Source organism: Euleptes europaea, chromosome 7, assembly GCF_029931775.1.
Source record: "Euleptes europaea isolate rEulEur1 chromosome 7, rEulEur1.hap1, whole genome shotgun sequence".
Lineage (NCBI taxonomy): Eukaryota > Metazoa > Chordata > Lepidosauria > Squamata > Sphaerodactylidae > Euleptes > Euleptes europaea.
Genome location: NC_079318.1, coordinates 81,110,441 through 81,120,970, shown reverse-complemented (window position 1 = coordinate 81,120,970; position 10,530 = coordinate 81,110,441). Strand labels below are relative to the sequence as shown.

Here is a 10,530-nt window from a genome sequence, read left to right as displayed (position 1 = left end):
ACCAGCAAATGCGCCCCAGGCCCCTCCCCTCATGCATTATTAAACCCACCGGCCCTGTGCATTATTCATGAGGTGGGGGGTCTCCCCCCCACACCCCGAGGCTGAGCACGCCCCCTTGCTTCTTAAGCTCCGCCTACCTGTCCCGGGATGGGATTGACTCAAGAGATTGTGTGTGTGTGTGTGTGTGTGTGTTAAGTGCCGTCAAGTCGCTTCCGACTCATGGCGACCCTATGAATGAAAGTCCTCCAAAATGTCCTATCTTTGACAGCCTCGCTCAGATCTTGCAAATTGAAGGCTGGGGCTTCCTTTATTGAGTCAGTCCATCTCTTGTTGGGTCTTCCTCTTTTCCTGCTGCCCTCAGCTTTTCCTATCATCAAGTCAAAAAGGGCAAGAGTCCAGTAGCACCTTAAAGACTAACAAAAATATTTTCTGGTAGGGTATGAGCTCATACTACTGCAAACAGACTAACACGGCTACCCACTGTGAATTTTCCTATCATGACGGTCTTTTCCAGTGACTCTTGTCGTCTCATGACGTGACCAAAATGACGTGACTCAAGAGATGGACGGACTCAATAAAGGAAGCCACGGCCTTCGATTTGCAGGATCTGAGCAGGGCTGTCAAAGACGGGACATTTTGGAGGACTTTCATTCAAAAGGTCGCCATGAGTCGGAAGCGACTTGACGGCACTTAACACACACACACACCTGTCCCGGGAATCCTTCTCCTCCTGGGGGTCACCGAAAGAGCCCAGGCGGTTTAGCGTTTCGTTTCCCTTTTTTAGGCTCACCTGATAGAAATTGTGTACAGTGGAGCTCAAAACGGATCTGACCATTGATGCTCAAGGAAGGGTGCCAATGTGTGTTAAGTGTTGCCAAGTCGCTTCCAAACTCATGGCGACTCTGGGGGTCACCGCATTATGTATTCCCAGCAATGTATTAAGAGTTTGAAAATGTTATAAAAAGCATCGCTTTAAAAGGGTTTTTGGATGCAACGGCTAAAAAATGGTTGGAAGACGTCTTCACGGCTAAAGGGGCCAAACAAAGTGCGAACAGTATTTTTTATAACAGTTTCAAACTCTTAATACATCGGTGGGGATACATAGAAAGTGCAAACAGTATTTTTTATAACGTTTTCAAACTCTTAATACATTGGTTCTTGTAGGTTATCCGGGTTGTGTGACCGTGGTCTTGGTATTTTCTTTCCTGACGTTTCGCCCATAGCTGTGTCAGGCATCTTCAGAGGATTAACACTAAAGGATAGTGTCTCTCAGTGTCAAGTGTGTAGGAAGTGTCTCTCAGTGTCAAGTGTTACTCCTCTGAAGATGCCTGCCACAGCTGTGGGCGAAACATCAGGAAAGAAAATACCAAGACCACAGTCACACAACCCAGATAACCTACAAGAACCGATGAACTCTGACCGTGAAAGCCTTCGACAATATCTTAATACATCGCTGGGAATACCTAGTGCTGTAACAGCCTCTATGAACCAAAGTCCTCCAAAATGTCCTATCTTTGACAGCCTTGCTCAGATCTTGCAAACTGAGGGTTGTGGCTTCCTTTATTGAGTCAATCCATCTCCTGTTGGGTCTTCCTCTTTTCCTGCTGCCCTCCACTTTTCCTAGCATGGCTGTCTTTTCCAGTGACTCTTGCCTTCTCATAATGTGACCAAAGTACGATAGCCTTAGTTTAGTCTTTTTCGCTTCTAGGGTCAGTTCAGGCTTGATTTGATCTTATAACCCACTGATTTGTTTATTTGGCGGTCCAGGGTATCCGTAACCCTCTCCTCCAACATCACATTTCAAAGGAATCTACTTTCTTACTATCAGCTTTCTTCACTGTCCAGCTTTCACACCCATACATAGTAACACGGAATACGATGGCATTAATTAACTTGATCTTGGTGGCCAGCAACACATCCTGACACTTCAGAATCATTTCTAGTTCCTTCATGGCTGCCCTTCCCAGTCTCAATCTCCTTCTGATTTCTTGGCTGCAGTCTCCCTTTTGGTTGATGATGGAGCCAAGGAATAGAAAGTCTTGAACAATTTCAATTTCCTTTCCTCATTGTCAGCCTTAAAGTTGAGTAATTCTCCTGTGGTCATCATTACTTTTGCCTTCTTAATGTTCAGCTGTAGTCCTGCTTTGGCATTTTCTCCTTTAACTTTCAGCAGTGCTAATGCGCATACTCAAACAGACTTTGACTATTCTTTGTACTTTTGAACAAGCTGCCTTTACTACTGAATCACACTTTTCTTCCATCTAGCCCAGTGGTCTTCAGCCTGCAGGCCTGAGCCCTCAGGTGGATCCTGGAAGCTCATCTTATGGTTTACGAGCCCCTCCAGAGCCACCGTTTTGTTGTTGTTGCTTTTATCTTAGAAGGACCTGTTTCCTTCTGCGCATGCGCACCATTCCTCAGGCCTCTCTTACCAAGCATGCTGAGAAGAGCCGCAGCATGGTGCAGCTAAATTACTTAGCGACTGGAGAGGATTTCTCAAGGGCTCTGACCTTTGGCTTGTCCCTCACTACAGTACACATCCCAGTGCCATGTAGGGTTGCCAACCTCCAGGTACTAGCTGGAGGTCTCCTGCTATTACAACTGATCTCCAGCCGATAGAGATCAGTTCACCTGGAGAAAATGGCAGCTTTGGCGACTGGACTCTATGGCATTGAAGTCCCTCCCCAAACCCTGCCTTCCTCAGGCTCTGCCCCAAAAACCTCCCACCAGTGGCAAAGAGGGACCTGACAACCCTAGTGTCATGTCCTGTGTTTCCTGTCCATGACTCTCTTGCTCAGCTACTCACAGACCTTGACCCACCGCTGGTGAGATCATAGCTCGGATTCTTCCACTTCCTGTCATGTGACTCTGATGGCAAGTGCTAGCAGCTAAGCGGGGTCTCAGCTCTGGAAAGGGTGAAGACCACCGATCTAGCCTGAGCACTCTGGGGTCTCTTCAGGGGGACAGGCCTTTCCCATCACCAGCAACCTGTGTCCTTTTAGCTGGAGATTCCAGGGGGCTTTCCGTCACTGAGCCAAGATCCTCCTCACTCCCACCAAGCAACTCTTAGTAGGATTCCCTCATCTCCTTCTCACAAATACCCTGTGAGAGGCTTAGAGACCATGGCAGCCCCCAGGACTCCCAGTGAGCTGGGATTTGAACCCAGTCCCTCTGCGGCACTCTGTCTGTTCCTAGTTCTCCATATGCGAGAGCAACAGGTTAGCACTGAAGAAAAGATTCCACAGCCAAACCCTGACAAACGGCAGCCAAAGCCAGCAGGGCACCCCACTCTGGCGGGTCATAATCTCTCTCTGCTTGAGCAGACCACATGAGAAGCAGCCCGCTGTGCCACGGGCAAAGAATGTCATCTTTTGCCATCTTCACCTCTTCCGGTAGTTCACAGTGGTAGTGTTCAGCCTCCTCTTATCAAACAAGCCGAGACTTAGGAGCTCCCTCCCCCTTTCCGGGCTGAGTTATGAAGGGCAGCTGCTCTGCTGCCTTGTGTTGCTACCCTCCAAAAAGGATCAGGGTGGGAAAGCTGCCCGGTCACATTCTGTTCTATTTTTGGCCTCTTCTGCCAGGCCTTGTGTAGCATGTTTGTTTCAACAACAAAATGACAAGGGTTGATTCCCTGCTTTGTGGGGGGCAGGTAGTTAGAGATGATGCTGGGGTTCGTGATTCTCTCCAGGATCAGAGGAGCATGTCTATTATATTAGGTGTTTTGGAACACAGGCAGGACGATGATGCTGCAGTCGCCTTGTTTGTGGGCTTTCCTAGAAGCACCTGGTTGGCCACTGTGTGAACAGACTGCTGGACCTGATGGGCTTCATCTGATCTAGCATGACTTATGTCTGATCCAGAGCCACACACATCCACCCAAATATTAAGAACAGAAGAAAAGCCATGCTGGATCAGACCAAGGCCCATCAAGTCCAGCAGTCTGTTCACAGAGTGGCCAACCAGGTGCCTCCAGGAAGCCCACAAACAAGGCGACTGCAGTAGCATTTATCTTGCCTGTGTTCCACAGCACCTAATATCATAGGCACACTCCTCTGATCCTGGAGAGAGTAGGTATGCATCATGGCTAGTATTCATTCATTCATTCAGAGCCCTGATCTCCTATATGTGCAGAGCCAATGTGGCATAGCGGTTAGAGTGCTGGACTGAATCTGGAAGACCCAGCTGCAAATCCCCCACTCTGCCATGGAAGCTCAGTGGGTGACATTGGGCCAGTCACATACACACAGCCTAACCCACCTTATAGGGTTGTTGTGAGGACACATTGGAGGAGAGGAGAAGGATGTAAGCCTCTTCGGGTCCCCATTGGGGGAAAAGATGAAATATAAATGAAGTTTTTAAAAATTAAGCATTTTTTTTTCACCAATAAATGATCACTGTGCCTTGACATGGGCTCGGGCTAGCCCAATCATCTCAGAAGCTAAGCAGGTTTGGCCACGGTTAGTACTTGGATGAGAGACCACCACGGAAGTCCAGGGTCGCTATGCAGGGGCAGGTAATGGTGAACCACCTTTGTTCCTCTCTTGGCTTGAAAACCCCAAAAGGGGTCACCATAAGTCAGCTGTGACTTGATGACACTTTCTACTACCAAATAACCACTGTGAACACTCTATACCTGCTCAGAAGTCTGCGACAGAGGACTGAGTTTTATTTCATTCTCACAGGCCCAGAAAACAGCTATTGAGACTGGGCGCTTGCCCAGCTCAAATGAAATACCACATTTAGGAAAAACCCAGAGAGAGAAAGCCTCCTTGGCAGCTTGAGTTAAAAGTGCCATTTGAGTTGTACAATACCTCCTTTAAGACATTTTCAGAAGTGATTTTCACACTATTTGGGTTTCACAGATCTGCAAATCAGATGCTATTATTCCACTTAGAAACGACTCTCTTTCCATTTTTGTAGAATGTTAAATAATACAGGAGACTGATCACTCTCATTTCCTTCCATTCTTAGATGTAACGTTTTTTTTTTTAAAGATTCCCCTTCGTTTACAAAGAAATCAACTCTAGGAACTTCAGCAGCAGGGGCTGTGGCTCAGTGGCAGAGCATCTGCTTTGCATGCAGAAAGTCCAAGGACCAATCATTGGTATCTTCAGTTAAAAGAACCAGGTAGTCGTACATTTTGGAGGACATTGATTCATAGGGTCGCCATGAGTCGGAAGCGACTTGACGGTACTTAACACACACACGCACACTGGATGGTGTGAAGGACCTCCATCTGAGACCTTGAAAAGCCACTGCCAGTCAGAGCAGACAAGACTAACCTCGATAGACCAGTGACTTTATTCAGTATAAGGCAGCTTCATGTATTCAGGCTGTTCCCAGTCATATTCTTAAAATTGAGCTTTATCTCTACAAGCTTCTGGTCAACGAGAGCCAGCATGGTGTAATGGTTAAGAGCAGTGGCTTGGAGCGGTGGACTCTGATCTGGAGAACCGGGTTTGATTCCCCATTCCTCCACATGAGCGGCGGAGGCTAATCTGGTGAACTGTATTTGTTTACCCACTCCTACACACGAAGCCAGCTGGGTGACCTTGGGCAAGTCACAACTCTCTCAGCCTCACCTACCTCACTGGGTGTCTGTTGTGGGGAGGGGAAGGTGACTGTAAGCCGGTTTGATTCTCCCTTAAGTGGTAGAGAAAGTCGGCATATAAAAACCAACTCTTCTCCTCCTCCTCCTTCTTCATAGGTGCAGAAAAAGGTCAGAAATTGGAAGAGCTGGTGTGGGGTGAAAGAATTCTAATATTTACTGACATAGTCCTCTTCTGTGTGTATCTTCCAGTTCTTTCATCCCCCCTTTCTTTCCCATGCTTTCCTCCCCACACATCCCTGCATTCCCAGGATCTTCAGCTTAGCTCATGTTCTGCAGAGCTCCCAATTTTACAGCAGGCTCCAAGAAGCAAAGTTTATCCAGATAACTCTGGCTGAATGCAGAGCTTGATTACAAGCGTGCTGTGGTTGTTTCCGATGTTTCGGCCTTATTTGGATTCTCCGAGTCGTTTGTTTTGAGCGGATTGGAGGTTCTGTGCCACTGCAGTATTCACGCTGATTAAAAGACCCAGTCGGAGACACCAGTAAGTCTTTTTTCTGTCTCCCGCACAAGGAAAGAGCCGCCAGCAGCAGTAATTGAATTTTTGCTTTCAAATGTCTCCTCCTTGAAGGATACACGCAAGAAAGCAACTAACGTTTGCAGCAGGAGAGCATTTTCACTCTGCAAACTCCCCTTACATCAGGTTAATGAGCTGCTGTACTCTCCAGAAGCCCTGCAGTTGAAACTGAGCCCTGCCTTGCTCACACGCTCTCCATCAAAGCTCTGAAAGGTGAAGGAAGGCTGACCCTCTGTACAGGTGCATTTTCTGTTATCCCTTAAATAGCACTAGAAGCTTGAAGTCCAGCTGGCCCAGCCTTGTCAGAACTTGAAAGCTAAGCAGGGTTGTCCACAGTTAGTACTTGGATGGGAGACCACCAAGGAAGACAGGGGTTGCTGTGCAGAGGAAGGCAAGGACAAACCTCTGTTCATCTGTTGCCTTGACAACCGCACGATCCTGGGGTCACCATGAATTTGTTGTGACTTGGCAGCACACAATTGACGGTCCTGACCGGGATGGTCCAGGCTAGCCCAATCTTGTCACATCTCAGAAGCTAAGCAGGGTTGGCCCTGGTTAGTGCTTGGATGGGAGCCCGCCAAGGAATACCAGGGTCGTTATGCAGAGGAAGGCAATGGCAAACCACCTTTGTTTGTCTCTTGCCTTGAAAACTCTGTGGGGTTTCCATAAGTCGGCTGTGACAATGGCGCTTTCTACCACCAGCACCCCAAATCCTAGTTTGGAAATCTCCAATGAAGTTCAGGACAGAAAGAAACAAAGGACTTCTTTACTCAATTAACAATTAAATGGCAGCATTCACTGACATTGGATTTTAGTGATGGCCGTGAGCATGTGTAAAGTGCTGTCAAGTTGCAGGTGACTTCTGGCGACCCCAGCAAGGGGCTTTGAAGGCAATTAAGAAGCAGAGGTGGTTTGCCATTGCCTTCCTCTGCAGAGCCCTCCTTGGTGGTCTCCCTTCCAAGTACTGACCCTGCTTAGCTTCTGAGATCTGACGAGCTTGGCCTATACCGTGCCGCCTTCTCTGTCATGAGCATAGATGGCCTTAGAAAGGAATTAGACAAATTCATGCAGGATAGTTCCAGCAATGGGAGATTTCAGACTTTATTTGATCTAGAACCCACTTATTTATCCTTTTGGCAGTACATGGTATCCATAAAACACCACAGTTCTATTAATCAGCTTTCTTCCTATCCGCTTCCTTCATTACCAACTTTCACAACCATACATAGTAACACTAGTATGAATTATCTCGATCTTGGTCATCAGTGACACGTACTTGCCCGTAAGAATCCTTGCACTTAAAAATATTTTCTAGCATCTTCATGGTTTCCCTTCTTAGTCTCAGTGTCCTGATTTGCTTCCCATCCCTGAATAGATCTGGGGAATGCCAGGGCAACTGGTTGGCCATTGTTGCTAACAGGAAGCTGGACTAGATGGACCACTGCTCTGAACTGCAGGCCACCTTGTATGTTCTTATGAAGGGGAGGGGATGTGCTAAGGGCATCCTTACCAGTCTAAGTTCATTATTGCAATTTGATGGACCAGTAGACCTCTTGATACATTGCCTGAACCCATTTTATACAAAATTCATTCTTCTGCTCCCCGCCCCCCAGTCATTGCTGCCCATTACCAGGCCTCTGTTTCACCCATACCTTAATGGGCAACAACACACATCCCTGGACCCTGTTCCAACTGACTTTCCATTTCCGTCTCCAAAATCCATCAAATTCCAGCAGCGTGAGAGCCAGTGTGGTGTAGTGGTTAAGAGCGGTGTAGTCTGATCTGGAGAAGTGGGTTTGATTCCCTACTCCTCCACATGAGCAGTGGAGGCTAATTTGGTGAACCAGGTTGGTTTCCCCAATCCTACACATGAAGCCAGCTGGGTGACCTTGGGCTAGTCACTCTCAGCCCCACCTACCTCACAGGGTGTCTGTTGTGGGGAGAGGAAGGGAAGGAGATTGTAAGCCGGTTTGATTCTGCCTTAAGTGGTAGAGAAAGTCGGCATATAAAAACCAACTCTTCTTCTTCTTCTATGTTACAACAAAACAGTTCTTTTTAAGGTACCGTGAGATTCTTATTTTGTAATTTGTCACTTTCCCTGAGCAGTTAGAAAGTTTGTGGATGTTCTGTGACATCACAGTGGTTCTACAAATGGAGGGGGCGTTGTTCTCAACCAGCAGCAGCCAAGTTTGTGCTCGTCTTGTCTGCTTCACGCATACGAAGCTGTGGGCTGAAAGCCTTACTCAGAAAGCTCCTTAAACGCCCCAACAAATCCCTTGCTGCAGGACTCCATTTCTGCATCTCTCCCTTTGCCCAGCTGAACAGCGCTTTCCCCTCTAATCCTCCTTTATCAGGGCTCCTAATGCTCTTCTCCCTAATTCTCTCCCCCTGATCCTTATCATCAGTCTACCTAATTTCATTCAATTTTTCTCTCTAATCTCGTTACCAGTCTAATCTCTCCAGTCGATGTTCCAGTCCCACACACTGCCACAAAACGTCCAGGAACAAGCTACGGTCAATCCGGTTCATTATCTGGGGTAGCCGCCATGTAATACCACCATCCCCTTTCACTTCCACTGTGCAGGTAAACGCACTTGCTACTCGTCTGGCCAGACACGGTGAGCTGCCACACAGAAATGGCAACTCCTTGGAGCTGGTGAAAAGGTCTCAGTGCCACTGCAAAGCACAGCTTGGCCCTTTGTAATCTTTGGCCCACTGTTTCAGATTGCTGGATGGGGCAGGCTGCGTGGCTCGTACTCCTTGCTGGTTGATTACCAGTAACTTGGGCTGAGAAAGCCTTTCCACCCCGATCACCTCTATGGGTAGACACAAAGGTCTCCTGGGTACTACTGAGGCATCTCCTGATCCACTAAGGTGGAGGAAAGCCAGGATTGCCTTTTTGCTTCAATCAGGCACCAGTATACCCATCAGCAGGTGCTGCCGTGCCCAGGGGCATTGTGGTGTAGATCCCTGAGTTATAGGGTTGCCAACCTCCAGGTGGTTGAGTAAACAATAGTACAAGGCTCAAACACTCAAATAGCAAAGATGTATATTTGAAAGTTACAATAGTGAAAGTGCAGGAAGTGACAAAAAGGAAACTTAACACAAAATCTATTCACTAAGATCTAAAGGTCGATAAATATTATAAAGTCAATAATTATGTCTCGATAGAATCTTTAAAAGTTCATAATAAATATATTTTCAAATCCTTGCGTTGTGGAGACAGAAGTCAGGAGAAGACGGAACGCGGTCCGGATGCCTTGCGTTTTCGCCGCCCCTCAGGGCGGCTTCTTCAGCTCTCTGTTATAAACAGAAACTGTTCTCCTGCAGAAACAAACATCCACAATAGAAAATTCTCTAGGCTACAATCTTTTTAACTAGAATTAAGTCATCACATTAAAAAAAAAAGATTACTATGCATCAACACCGATACAGTGAGCATACCTTAAATATTCATTCAGCAGTTTCTTAGATATAAAATCTCAGGTGGACTCTTCCTGCTCCCAACTGGGCTGCTCAGTGAAAATGCTTGCTAACTCAAACACAGGTGTTGCCAATATATCTGCTAAGCCCTCAAGGGATCTTTCTAATTGCAGCTGAAATAAATTACTGTATGAGCTCCATGCTTTTGAAAAAATTAAAGAAAACAAGAAAAATCTAATTCATTATTCAAACCATAAGGATGATAGGATTTAAATAAATAAATAAATCGTAATTCTTGCCTAAGTAATATTTTTTGAACGTTGTCAACATCAAAAGAATTGCCTTTGTAAACCCAGATGGCAAAAAATCTAAGATCATTCTCATTATGCTTCTGATTAATAAAGTGCTGAGTGAGAGGGGCTTCCAAATTCCGTTGTCTGATTCTGGATTTATGCTCCCCTATTCTTATTTTTAGGGGGCGACAGGTACTACCCACATATAATTTGCCACAGTTGCAAGAAACGCAGTAAACACATCTGCTCGTAGAGCAGTTGGAAAAATGTTTAATTTTGAATCTGAAGTTAGAGCTAGTAGAGCTAAACTCTTTAAGTGGTAGACTGAGCGGACAGAAAGAGCAAGATCCACAGGGAAAGTGCCCAACAACAGAGGGGGTGGCCCGCTGTGGCATAATGTCAGAGTGAATTAGTTTGTCTCTGAGCGAGATGTTTCTTCTCAGGCCAAAAGTAGGGGGAGTGGTACAGCCAGGGATGCTGGATATGATGTGCCAATGATTTCTGATAATCCGCTGGATGGATTGAGAGTGGCGACTGTATGTAAGAGAGCAAAAGATACCAGTTCTAGAGTTGTACTGGGTGGTGCTTAGCATAGACTCCCGAGGTCTCAAGTCTGCTCTCTGTTTAGCATCTCTTAAGATTGTGTCTGGATAACCCCTTTCTTTGAGATCAAAATGTAGGCTCCTGGCAGT

The 10,530-nt window shown here is 46.6% G+C and overlaps 1 protein-coding gene across 1 annotated transcript in view; it reads right to left on the bottom strand.

The window, feature by feature from the left end:
* The window catches only part of MAP4K2 (mitogen-activated protein kinase kinase kinase kinase 2), a 149,875-nt gene that overhangs the window by 42,577 nt on the left and 96,768 nt on the right, over positions 1 to 10,530 (bottom strand). The gene's annotated exons all lie outside the window — the stretch shown is intronic.